The sequence below is a fragment of the Lygodium microphyllum genome, chromosome 25, assembly GCF_053477565.2.
Source record: "Lygodium microphyllum isolate KBCC chromosome 25, Lygodium_microphyllum_v1.1.10, whole genome shotgun sequence".
Lineage (NCBI taxonomy): Eukaryota > Viridiplantae > Streptophyta > Polypodiopsida > Schizaeales > Lygodiaceae > Lygodium > Lygodium microphyllum.
Window position 1 is genome coordinate 126,689,525 of NC_141159.1, and position 13,773 is coordinate 126,703,297.

At 38.9% G+C, this 13,773-nt stretch overlaps 1 pseudogene; it reads left to right on the forward strand.

Annotated features, from left to right (window-relative positions):
- Positions 1-1,823: 1,823 nt before the first annotated feature.
- Positions 1,824-2,754, forward strand: LOC148014722 (ADP/ATP translocase 1, mitochondrial pseudogene; annotated as a pseudogene).
- Positions 2,755-13,773: the final 11,019 nt, after the last annotated feature.

Sequence of the window (13,773 nt, forward strand, 5' to 3'; positions counted from 1 at the left end):
ATGTGCATTGAGTGTGTGTTGTAATCTATATTGGGGTTGAATTGGTGATGCCATGGCATTCCTAGAATTACATCAGCATATTACAAAGGTGCTACTAATTTTTTTTTCTTTTCCTTATAAGATCCAATACAAATTTTTAAATTATGAACTTCTTTATTACCATTATATTGTTGTCCTAGAAATGCAGCTTTAATTTTATAGGCAAATGAAATAGTTTTAAGTTGTAAGTTTCTAGCTACTTTTTCTGAAACAAAATCATGAGTACTACCATCATCATGCAAGACAGTCATATCATTATTATTGATTTTACATCGCATCTTTAATAAGGCATGCATAGAAAATTTACCAGCAAGGTCTTCACGTTCGTTAGAATTTTCGCCGATAAGTGTAGCCTCATCGAAGTCGGGCATTGCTTCAAGGTCTTCATTGGATTCTTTAGCTCCAAGAAAATTTAGATGCACCGTGGGTTTCTTCCAATTAGGTGTTGCCCATGGGACAACGACTCAAAATATGACCAGGACGCTTACAATTATAACAAATTACATTTTTGGAAATGACATTAGAGACACTTGGATTAACATTTTTAGGTTCACCAGATTTAGGTAAATTTGAAAGTAGATTGGGAGGTTTAGAATTGGAAACTGATTGAACATTTCGCATCCATGGCCGTCGGTTAAAACGATTCTTTCCATATTGAGAATTGAAGTTACGAAAAGAATTAAAATGAAAGTTACCCATGTTGTTACCATTGGATGTCGAAAATTTCCTTTGGTCTTTAGACTGCTTCTTTTCAGCGTCGTGAGCTAGGGATATGGCTTCGTCCAGGTTATTGGGCTTGAACATGTTGACTTCGGCTTAGATGGATAGAATTAAGCCAAACATATACTTTCTCTTGAAGTTAGATTCGGCCATTGGCTCCACCATTTGGAGTTGCAAGAGAGTGCTCCAAAATCTTTCTGTGTATTGAGGGATAGACTCACATTCGCGTTGCATGAATAGATCCCATTGTTGTTGCATGCATAGCTTGAATTGTGCAGGGAGAAAATTTGCATGAACCTTCTTGCAAAAGTCATTCCATGTGATAGAACGATCAATGCTTTTACACGTGATATCCCACCATAATGTAGCTTTCTCAATAAAATAATGAGATGCACATATAAGTTTACCACTTTCTGAGTATTTCTCATTTTCAAATAAGCTTTGAAGTGACTTAACCATGATAGAATTTTGCGACCATCTTTAAGACCATCAAAAGAATCAAATTTGAATGTACGCTTGCTTATCTTGGACTCCTTTTGACTAGCATGGACATCCAAAGTAGCGTTGATGGCACGAACTAGATTGTCGTCGTTTGTAGAAATTTTAGTGGTAGGACACTTGAGGGACTTCAGTTCTTGCTCCAGTTGTATACCATTGTCGTGCTGCTGCGCATCCGAGCCGTAAACACCTCCATTTTTGTTGTGCATCTGTGTTATCTTTTCGCGTGTGTTTCATTGTGTTTGATTACTGCATTATCTTTCCATCTTTTTCAGTACCTACATCCAATGTACATACTCAACTTGTGTGTTTGTGTTTGTGTGTGTTTCTATTTGTGTGCATGTTGTGTGTGTGTCAGAAAAATATGAAAAACTGATGCCAAAGAATATTATTATGCTATCAATTTCAATGATGAATTCCAAGAAAAGTGCAGGAAACCTTGGAATCAAAGGAAGCTTTGTAGAAGCCGACATTTAAGCTATGAAGATAAAGGTTGCACGTGAACAAGGCCAACGTAATATGCGGGACAAAGTATTTTTGAAGAAGATACATTAGCACTACATGCCATGGAGAAGAAGGGTCCATATGCCTTTGCCGTAGACTTTTTTATGGGAGGAGTCTCTACAGCTATCTCAAAGATTGCAACTGCCCCCATAGAACGTGTCAAGCTTCTTATCCAAAATCAAGATGAGATGATCAAGGCAGGAAGGCTTCAGGAACCTTACAAGGAGATTGGGAACTGTTTTTTTTTTAAGAACCATCCAAGAGGAAGGTTTTATATCCTTGTGGCGTGGAAACACTGCTAATGTTATCAGATACTTCCCTACCCAGGCTCTCAACTTTGCGTTTAAGGACTACTTTAAGAAGCTCTTTAACTTTAAGAAGGAGAAGGATGGCTATTGGGCTTGGTTTGCTGGTAACCTGGCTTCCGGTGGAGCGGCTGGTGCTTCTTCCCTCCTTTTTGTGTATTCTCTTGATGATGCTAGGACTCGCCTTGCCAATGATGCCAAGGCTGCAAAGAAAGGAGGGGAACGTTAGTTCAATGGACTCTTGGATGTCTACAAGAAGACTCTGAAGTCTGACGGTCTTCTGGGGCTTTACCGTGGATTCAACATTTCTTGCGTTGGAATCATTGTATACTGTGGTCTATACTTCGGAATGTACGACTCTCTGAAGCCAGTTGTGCTTATTGGCAGTCTTCAGGATAACTTTTTGGCAAGCTTTTTGCTTGGCTGGAGTATCACTACTGGTGTTAGCTGGAGTATCACTACTGGTGTTGGCTTAGCCTATTCTTGTCAAAAAGGAGCTTTTTCACTCTTTACTAGGCAATTAAGGAGGGAATCGAAGGAATCAGCCGAAAAGGGGGCTGCTGTTATGAAAGGAAAAATCAGAGCTGATCGAGGGCTGGAGATGGTGGCTTTTGGATGCCAAGGGACAGGTGTGACGCCTTCGTTTTGGGGACTCTATCTCTCTTCCGAATTCTGCCGTCAGCGCTAGTGGACAAAGGGAGCAGCGGAGATCTCGCCTCTCCTTCGGATCGATTCTTTCTCGTCCGTTAGTCTAAAGTCTCTCGTATAGGCACCTCTCCTTCGACTGCACCCCCTTCAATGCCGAGATCGCAATCCCCTTCAAGGCCCACAAGATTGACCCGTCTCTGTAGATCGTGGACACCTCCACTAAAAAGCTAGTTGGATTCTTCACTAACATGGTGCACATGTGACGCATGGAGATTGCCGCAGACCACCTGTACAAATAAAAAATGAACAGAGGATTTTTCCACCTGTATGACGGCTAGAAGGCTAACTATATTGGCATGGAGGCTGACGCCACCAGGTACAAAAAGCAAGTCTGAATCCATATCCGTAAGAGTTTCAGAACCAAGGCGGATCAGAGAAGTTTGAATTCTAGGCTGAAATTAGACAAAGGTCGATATGGGCGCATTGCAACCAGTCTGAATATGATGACAGGCAACACCATGATCTCCATGGTTTTCATGAATTACACCTTCTATTCTGCAAATTCCTGAACTATGCTATCGAGCTTTTCTTGGAGCAGATGGTTTTGAGATAAAACAGGCAACACTTCTGGAGAACCATGATTATAGGGGTGATGTCCTTGCCCAGCTGGATAGACAACTAACTATGAATGACTTTAAGTGGCATTGTGAAAGATCATTTTCTATGAGCCGCATTAGCTACTCTGTTTATTCAGCATGTCTGCAGAGGTTGTCATGCTGCTTGCAAAGCTGTAGACAACTTTCATGATGAGTGGGATGCATATTTGACAAAAGACTGGAAAGTGCTTGAAGAAAGGGAGCCTATGCAAGTACTTATCAGATGTTTTATCCATTGGACCTGGAGATTGATCAAGCTGTCTATAACTAAGTCCTGAATCTGGATGAATTACTTGGTGCCCTGAAAAGTAAGCTCTTACGCTTTATTGTAAAGCAGTGGACAGATTGTAATGCTTTGTCATTTATTTTGTCTCTATACCCATAAGTCTTCAACACTGGTCTATGAAAAGTGCTTTATCAGAACATTGCAGCCGAGAGACGCTTAGCCTATGCAAATTCGTGCACAAGCTAGATGTTCAGAATGAGTACTCATGGATCTCTTGTAATTTACTTGACAAGCAATATAGTGATATTTGGCATAAAAATTTGAGATCTTCTTGTTAGCCTCTTTCCTTGCTATATCTTGAACCTCGTGTTCTGCAGCTCTTACATGAACTCCACAACACCGTGTTGATGCTCTTCTTCAAGTTGCATGGATATTAAATCCATACGCTGCTGCAAGGTTGGCTCAGGAAGCGGTGATATAGAGTCGAAATTGGCCATGATTGCTTGATGGAAAAATCCGGAGATTTAGGATGCCTTGCAAATGAAAAGACGCCTTGCTTGTCATTGGAGAATTTTGGCATGTAAGACCAAAAATTTAAACGATCTTTGGGCAACGGTCTTTGGGCAAGAAATTATGGATGGAAGTAGGGAAGAAAGGCGGGAAATTTGTATGGAAATTTTGTGAAATTTATGAAGCTGGAAAGAACTGCACGAGAACTGCCTCTATGGGAGATATAGTCGACTATGACTTGTGAAGATTTGCAGGGTCTATGTATGACATGGAGTAAGAGAGGTTGAAGTTGATCAAGTTAGTAATGTAACTTGCTTGATAAGGCTTTTAAACCAAAAAAACTTAACGTTTTTGGACAAGAATATGTCGTGGATACTGCCGTGGTGTCAAAAAACGCCCCCTCCCCAACCCACCGAATTCAAAATAGAGCTTAATCTCTTGCTTAAGCTTTTACTAGGCTTTTACTTAAGCTTTAATTAAGCTTACTAACCTCCTGAGAGCTCCAGTTTCTCACGAAATATCGCGCCATGATGTAGGAGTGGGTATTCTTCAATGTCTGGAAAAATCACAGAATTTCTTGACTATGATAGAGGGGTTTGGGGTTTTGAAGGCCTGGGAATCCTGCCGTGTAGTCAAAGTTCGTGATGACACGGACCGTAGAGCCCATTTGTAGTAGAGGGCTTGCCTTCACGCCAGAGCTGGTAGATGATTGGAAGCCCAAGAGAGGTAGGCTGAGCTCTGATACCACTGTTGTGAGCAACGGATGCGTGGTTTGCGCGTAGCGAATGGAAGAAGCTCCCTCTTTCTCTCTTTTACTCATAAAATTGCATACGACTCATGAGAAATTGAAAAAAGACTAAAAGAGAAGGTAAAGTAAGATGAAGCCACTCAAGATTGGGTTCAATCTCCCCCGGACATGAAGTGGGCAACTCCCTTCATGACGTATTTATAATAATATTATGAAATCTTCTTTGCCCAAGATTTGGGCCCTTTACAATCACTCTTTGCATAAAGAGTTTGAGTGAACTGAAAAAGAGATAGGGTAATTTGAATTAATGGATGCTAGCAGTTGTGCATCCCACAACTCTCTAGAACCATTAATATTTTATTTGAACATATCTTCTAAAAATTTATTTTACTAATAATATTTACATAGAGGCTATGCACACACTTTATAAGAAATAGCGGTGCATCTAATACAATAATCCAATAGTTGCATAATAAATTCTTAGGAAAATAAACTTTAGAATGCTTGCGTATGGCGCGCCTTTCCAATTCTCCTTGCTCTACACATCAGCTGCCAAAAATTTAGAAAATCATGTTAGAAGAATAACCAACTGAATAATTGCAGCTAGCCTCATAAATCAATTAATTTGAAATTCCATAGAATAATTCGTTCACAAAGACATTAATACTCGTGTGGATAAAATGGTACCACCCACGTTCACACTTGCATCAACTCCTGGAAAGGATAGGTGTCCCCATCGACCTTCTACCTAAGACAATTCTTAGGAACATGCCCCACATTGATGGAGAACCATTTAAGGCACTCATCCCTTTACATAGGTTCCACTTGGAAACATTGAATGTAGCTAGTGCATTAGTCAAATCGAGAGGTATAACAAGAACTTTATAATGACCAAATTGAGTTCTAAATTTAGTCTTGAAAATGTAGTGTATCCAAACGTAGTTGATGATATCCAGATTTGAGATCTATCTTGCTAAAAATAGTGGGTCCTTGTAGTTTATCCATGAGGTCGTCTACCCTAGGAATCGGATATCTATTCTTAATAGTGATCTTGTTGAGGGTGCGATAGTCAATGCACATCCTATAGGTATTACTTCTCTTCTTAACTAATAAGACACGTGCACCAAAAGGAGAACTACTGGGCCTAATGAGTCCTCGGTTCAACATTTCTTCAACTTGTGCTTGGATTTCTTTCTGTTTAATCTGATTGTGTCTATAAGGTGCTTTACATGGTGGTTGAGAGCCAGGAATTAAGTCTATTTTATGGTCTGTGGGACGTGTAGGTGGTAAACTAGGGGATAAATCAACAACAAAACAATCTTTAAATTGTGAAAAAAATTGTGCATGCCTAGGATACAATGCAGCATTTATGCGATAATGAGTTGGAAAAATAGGTAAATTCATTTCTTTTACCAACTTTGCAGAAATAAAATCATGTGTGCTTCCATCATCATGGAAAACAATCTTTTCTTGACCATGCACAAGATATTTGGTCGTTCATTATGAATGAGGATTTAGCATACCTGGTAAAGGATTTGAAGTATCGCCGATATCATCATCATCTTCAGTAAAGTCTAGCATATCTTCATGGTCTTCGTATTGAATCGCTCCCAACTAATTGATTTGAATAGCTTGCTTCTTGGATTGACAATTTATTGCTAAGTGTCTAGGTTGATGAGACTTGTAGCAAACCATAGGCTTTGCTTTGGAAATATTATTGCTGATGGCTAGACATTTGGGTACCGTTTGCTTTGGAAATATTATTGCTAATGGCTAGACATTTGGGTACATTCGGATTTGGTTGGAGAGAAGGCTTAGGGTTTGAGTTTGTATTTGATGGTAAAGCAAGGGTCGAGTCTAGGTTTACGGAAAGAAGAAGGAACAAAGCGATTTTGATTGAATATTCAGAAGTAAGAATTGAATTGCTTTGTACCAAACTTACCACGAGTCAAAAATAATTGCGGTCACTTTTCTCATCCACGAATTTTATCTTCAACATCATGCGTTTAAAAAATCACATCCTCCAAAGTCTTTGGCTTAAACATATTCACTTCGACATAGAAGTGGCCAAGTAAACTGGACATATTCTTGTGCTTGTGGATCTCTTCAAGAATATCTTCAAGCATTCAAAGTTGAAGTAAGGCACTCTACAAACACTCAGTATATTGCGGTATGGATTCAAGATCTCTTTTTTGTAGGAGATCCCACTATTTGATTGCTTTTTCATGGAATTGAGGTGGAAGGAAATTTTGCAAAAATTCTTTTGCAAAGCCTCCCAAGTAAAGTGGCAATCAACACTCTTGTGGACAATAGCCACTATAATGATGCTTTGTCTGCTAGATGGTTAGTGACGCATTTAAGTTTATCTTTTTCAGCATATTGCTCTTCATGGAAATAATCATCAAACTGATGAAACTAAGAATTTGCCATCACGTTGCCCATTAAAAGTATGAAATTTAAAATTTCTTTTATTTATTTTGGCTTCTTTCCTAAGAGACTCAAGTCTCGGGTCAATTGTATGTCGAATAACATCTTCAAGTTACGCTCCTTCTTGATCGATAGTGGATCGTTGAAGTGTAGCTAGTTTTGCTTGCCAATCTTGATATGCTCTTTGCTCTTATTGAAGTTTCATCATAATTAGGTCGAATTTTTGCTCCATATTTGGCTCTGGCAAATAATCTTTGCCCATAAATCTTCCATGTTTTGATCAGACATCCTTCAAAAATCTCAAACAACGTCACACACTCAAAATCTCGTTAGAAGGATGAGTGAGATTTTGCTTCTTTTGTGGGTACAACAATTGATGACGGTATTCTTCCAAGCAAGAAATTATTTCGCATAGACTGTGTCTGATATTCTACTTGCTGTGAATCAACTCTGCTAAATTGTAAGTGTATACAGAGGCTTGTTGGAGTTTTGAAACGGGTTCGGGATTAATTCGGTGTGAACTTCCACTATGGAAGAGATTAAAGATTAAGTCTTTAGCCTTAGTAAGGCTTCAAAATTTAAGCTTTATATAAATAGATTAACCAAATTGTTTGATCAACGACAGGATGGCAGTATGTTGTGGATGACATTGACACTAATCAGTTTGTCATCCTACCGCCGCTGATGGTTGACTTTTGGAGCTGAAGCTTTATAAGCTTAAAGATTAAGCTTAACAATTGATATAAAAGTTGGAACTTTCTATCTGAGAGAGGAAAAGAAAACGTCTTTGTGGTCCGCCGCCTCCTTGGTGAGGTCCTCCGCGATCTAAGAGTGCAGAAGGGGGTTCTTCATCGCCAAAAACAAGCATGTATTATGGTTTGACCTCTAGAGGCTTTTCATTCCAGGAGCTTCACCTTTATGTGTGATGAAAAGCAATTTGGAAGCCCTTGATCTCAACTTTTCTCTGATACCATTAGCGTGCAAATCAGATGTTGTATGTGCACGTAGTAAACTCCGGAAGGTCCCTATGAACAAAGAACTCTACAAAAGCTTCGTAAAGATAAAAATAGATTTTGCACAACAAGAGACAAAAAGACCAATTGGGTGCAATCTCACCTCATGCCTTGTGTGAGTGCTTCACAAGGCATGTATTTATAAATTTATTAGTCTCCAAGCTCAAAAATAGCCCGATTTACAATTAGCATGCTTTTGGCTTTTGTGTTTGCTTTTGCCTAAATAAAGAGTAAAGTGTTTGGGCATCCAAAAATCGGGCTGTGCCCAAATATAATGTTAAATAATGAAATATTTAAACTTAGTGCCTATGCGTATACAAAATAATAAATTTTTGTCAAGCGCTTTAATAAATAAGCGTGCCCAAACAAATATTATCGCCACACCTTTAGTGATTAGACGCACGTCCATCAAAAAATAATAATTATTCTAGGTAATCTGAATATAAGCCATCGTCTAGTGCTTCCCAATGACACCGCTGCCTACTCTACACATCAACAACTGAAGCATTCACAATTGTTAAAAAATAATAAGATAAAAACCACAAAAGTGAATACCTAGCAGTCTTTAGCTACAAAATAATTAAATAGATTGAAACATTGTCCTAACCTTAATTTAATATGAGTGCACTCTAAATTCATAAATGTCCATTAATTTAATATGTATTTTGCGAAATCACCCATGTGCATATTAAATTAGCATGACGCCCGAAAAGGATAGGCATTGTCGGAGGGGTTTTTGTCGAAAGGTCGAATCCATCGGGGATCAGAGGTAGAAGAAAGTAGAAATACGAGATGGAAGAGAAGAAACAGAATAGACAAGAGGTAAACATGACAAAGACAAAGCACAACGAATCGAATCAATATATATTAAAGGAACCTGGAATCCTTGCACTACTCAAAAGCAATCTCCAGGCATTAGATCTCATGGAGCTCCCTCATAGACAAAAAACATGTATCAGAAATAACAACTCCTACTCTGCTGCTCGGAACCCAGATCTGATGGCTCCGTTGGTTGCGGAAGGGGGGTAAAACCCTAGGACACATGGTCACGAATCTCCCAAATCACTCCTTCCTCTTTCAGTTCAAACTGTAGTTTTCAACCTATCAACAGTGATCGCAACACACACGATTTTGTCAATCTGTCTATTTTAAAAAAATCCCATAACTAGATGAAAAAATAACTTACTTTTTGCATGCCATCCTAATCTAGAAGCTTTTTTAACTTTTTTGGAATTTTAACAATAAATAATATAAAAAATAGACTAAAACTATAAAAAAACCTAGTACTTTTAGATAATCCATGCTACTCACACTAGTACTAATGACTCGGATCACATTGGCTCTCTTGATCAATAAGAAAGTCGGATGATGATGCATTCTCTGGTTTTTCACACCGTGTTCACGTAGTTGCACGACATCCACCCCCTCTAAATCTACACATCCTCTGATACGTGTCAAAATCCTAGTTGTCAACAGATTCTGAGTCCTCCTCATCCTCTGCAACCATATCCTTTGCTTCTTCATCTCCATATCTTCCTGGCTAGCCCTTGTATCATGGCCACTATTTTCTTCCAATTCTGGCAACTCATAGGTAGTAGATTCCTGCCTCTTGAATAATTTGATTATTTTCCTTGCTACCGAAAGTTTGATGGACGTCCCATCCAGCTCATTTAATGCATATGTAGCATTATCAAATATATGTCTTACCACATAGGGTTCAAACCATCTTTTCGAAACTTTACGCATGGCACTATGGTGGTTGTCCTTGCTACCCTTAACTTTACGATTGCTACCTCTATGTCTTCTGACTTTCTTTCCAACTCTCTAATGCATAAGGCCAATAACTCCTCTTGATTCAACTCCTTCTCCCAAGATAACACACTCCATGTGATTTTCATCTCTTCTATTGGCACACTATGAGTTGTTTTGTCATCCCACAAAGCATAATGGAGCAATCGTGACCACTCTTTTACCTTCTCTCCACATGCTTTTGCAAATGCTTTCACAATAGGTGGATGACCTTTCACTTTTTCCATTTCCTTCACGATTATAGGCTGAAGTTAAAGTAAGCTTTATTCCCAACCGTGCAAAGAAATCATGATATTCATCTCTATCCAAATCACCCCTATCTGCTATAAATTTTCCTACACAGCCATACCTACAAAAGATCTCTTATAAGAGAAAAGTACACATGACATTTGTTGTCTTAGTATGTAAATCTCTCCCTTCCACTTGATTAGTCAAGACTTCATGGGCAAGCACAAGATACCTCATTTGCCAAAGATCTGTGGGCATTGTGACCAAATCCACCACCCACTTAAAATGAAGAGATAATGGATATGTGGGCTGCAATCCATCCCGATGTCTCACAGATAAATACATTTGACATATCGTACATGTTTCCACAAAGTGAGAAACATCCTTATACATACCCTGCCACCAATATCTTTCTTTAATATTTGCAAAAGTACCCCAAACACCTCTATGACCAGCCTACAAGCTTTCATGAAATTCTTGCATAACATTTACTTTTGAAGCTTTGTCATCGAAAACTTGCAATGGTATACCCTATTTCTTTTTAGCATGTTTCCATAAGTATCCATCTTTTAAGAAAAGCCCACAGGCTTTCCTCTTGATCTTCTTAAACTCCTCATCTAACCATTCATCTCTCTTTGTTAATGTACTGAGGTATTGACCAATCCTCAGATACTCTCCTACATATTTGTCTTCCAGAAACACTTCTACACAAGATGCAAAACATCTAAAGTGTCTTCTCTTTGTTGTCCAAGATTTTGTTAATGCTGTAGCAACACCTTGCATTGCTAAATTCACTCTTACAACATCATTTTTAGTCGCAAGAAAGTCAACTTCTTCCTCATCCATCATCCCATCTTCATTTTCATAGCGTGCCCGCCGAGATAACATGAATGCCACTGGGTTATCTCTTCTTGCAATATACTGAAATTCAAGGTTCAAAGATTTGATGTATGTAATCCACTGGAGCATAGCAATGTCAGGGGTGGCACAACTAGTAATCATACCCAATATTGGAAAACAATGGGTCTCAATGACTACATGAGCACCCATAAAATAATCCTTATCACATTTAAGGGCTATCACAATTACCCATAATTCTCATTTTACCTATGGATATCTTCTTTCTCATTCAGTCAATACTTTAGCATCAAAGCGATTTGCATATCTTTTCCCTTCCTTATCACCTTGCCCAATTGCCCATCCAATCCCAATTGGGCTTTTATCAACGATAATAATGATAGGCTTTCCATGTGAATAGTCAGCTTGTCTCAATATAGGAGCATATTTTAAGAGATGGTTGAATTTCTTCATTGCTTTCTGATGCTTCCTTTCCTAATGAAATCTCTGACCTTTCCTCATAAGCTGATAAAGAGCATCAGCTATATGTGCAAAGTGAGGAACCCATATCAAATAGAACACACATGCACCTAAGAATCTATGCACCTCTGATACATTCGTGCATACATCTTGCATTCTATCAATCCCATCTATTTTTTATTGTGATGGTCTTCACCCATAAGGCCCATACATATGCTCAACATTCAAAACCTCTTCAACTCCAAAGACAGACTTTTGTTCAGAAAGAGTTAAATGCACCTCTTCTAGACGTGTCAAAATCCTCTCACAATCCACAATGTGGTCTGCAACAAACTGTCTGCATCCATGAGCATGCATCTCTTCATTCTTCTCATCCACTACACACCCTTTTATTAGAACATCATCCAAAAAGTGCATTTTCAATTGTGGTATAAAATCCCTGAGTACTCTATTCATGGCATTTGTCATGTGTGCCACTGAGTTTGTTGCAACCTGTGGGAGAGTACACATCCATACTAACCCCAACGGAGTCTTCATGGTTGTGATATCCCTACTTTCAATTGCAAGTTGAAACTGATCATACCCTGAGTAAAGATCACCCAACGAATAGATCGCTCTGCTTACAAAAGCCTCTGCAAATTCATCAACCATAGGACCTGCACCCACATTTCTTATGGTCACCTTATTGACCGGTTGCATGTCTTAAATAAATCTCAAAGCTCCATTCTTTTTGGGTACAGTAAACCAATGATTTGAGTACGGGGCTAAAGAGGACTCCAAGATCTTCATGCAAATATTTTCATTTAGCAAATCCATCAGCTTTAGCAAGTAAGCTTTAGGCACTGGAATAGTCCTCAAGTTCCATGGTATATGTGGCACAATAAATATTACCATAGGAGAGACAACATTTGGATCCACACAACCTATTTAACTTGGCTGAAATGCAAAATTCTTTCCATGCCTAGCCAACATCCGCATAAAATAGTATACAGATCATGCACCATTTTCATACATTCCATGCTCAATGACATTTATCTCAGACCCATGGTCAAGTAAAGGAACACAAGGAGTTTCAGATTCCCCTATTTTCACTACCATTTCAGTGGTAGCCATAGCCCAATGATTTCTTATGTAGTGACTTCGAGGAATAGATCCTAGAGTCTCTTCCCCATATTATTGCATCTACCTTACTCCACCATGCATATTGCTACAAGACAATGCATTTTCAGCCACTTTCTTCTCTTTTCCACATGCTGTCCACTGATTAGTAGCATCCTGCATAGATAATCCAATACTTACTTCATGCTCATAACCAGCCAAAATACCCAACAAACCAGTTTCCTCTTCAAATTGTAGCAATGCACTAGTGGTATCACCAAGAAGCTGACACTTTCTCTTAATTATGTCAATGATCTCATCAAGAAATTCTTGCTTGGCGATGCTAAGCACCTCTCTCAAGGTGAATTCCACCCGATTGTTTAAGATCCGTTCCTCAAGAACCTTCTTAAGATTTGTGGCTGTCTCAATGTCAAATTGCAACTTATATCTTGGCTGCGTGCCCTTCGTTTTTCCCTCTTGTTTGTTATCCTATTTTTTCTCCTGACTGACCTCTTCCATAACATGCTCGAGAGGTGGTTGATTTGTAGCTTTAGGCTAATCCACACTTCTTCTTGTCATTCTTTTAGATGTCCCTACATTATCTTCATCTCTTTTTTGTTTTTCTTCCACAAGTACATCCGTGTTTTGTACCTTTGTTAAATATGCATATATTGAATATGCATCTACTAAATGTCTTGCCTTGCATGAGACGTTTCACTATCAGTGACCTTTCTCTTTTCAGTTGCATGTAAAGGATGTGTCCATATTTTAGCCTTTGAACCAACCATCACTTGGTCATGCATTTTATCCAACTGTAGACCAAAAGTAGAAGCATGTACCGCCACACAAGCATTTTAAACTGCCAAGTCTTCCAACAAGTTCTGTATATCTCCCTTTCCGAAATTCAAAGCAAGAGGCAATCCTGTTTCTTGTGCATGGATCCTGCCATCTTTCCAAAAGATGAGGTGTTGGTCCAAGGCCTCCTGATAGGTAGCACATTCCTTTTTGTCATGTTGCAAACTATCAC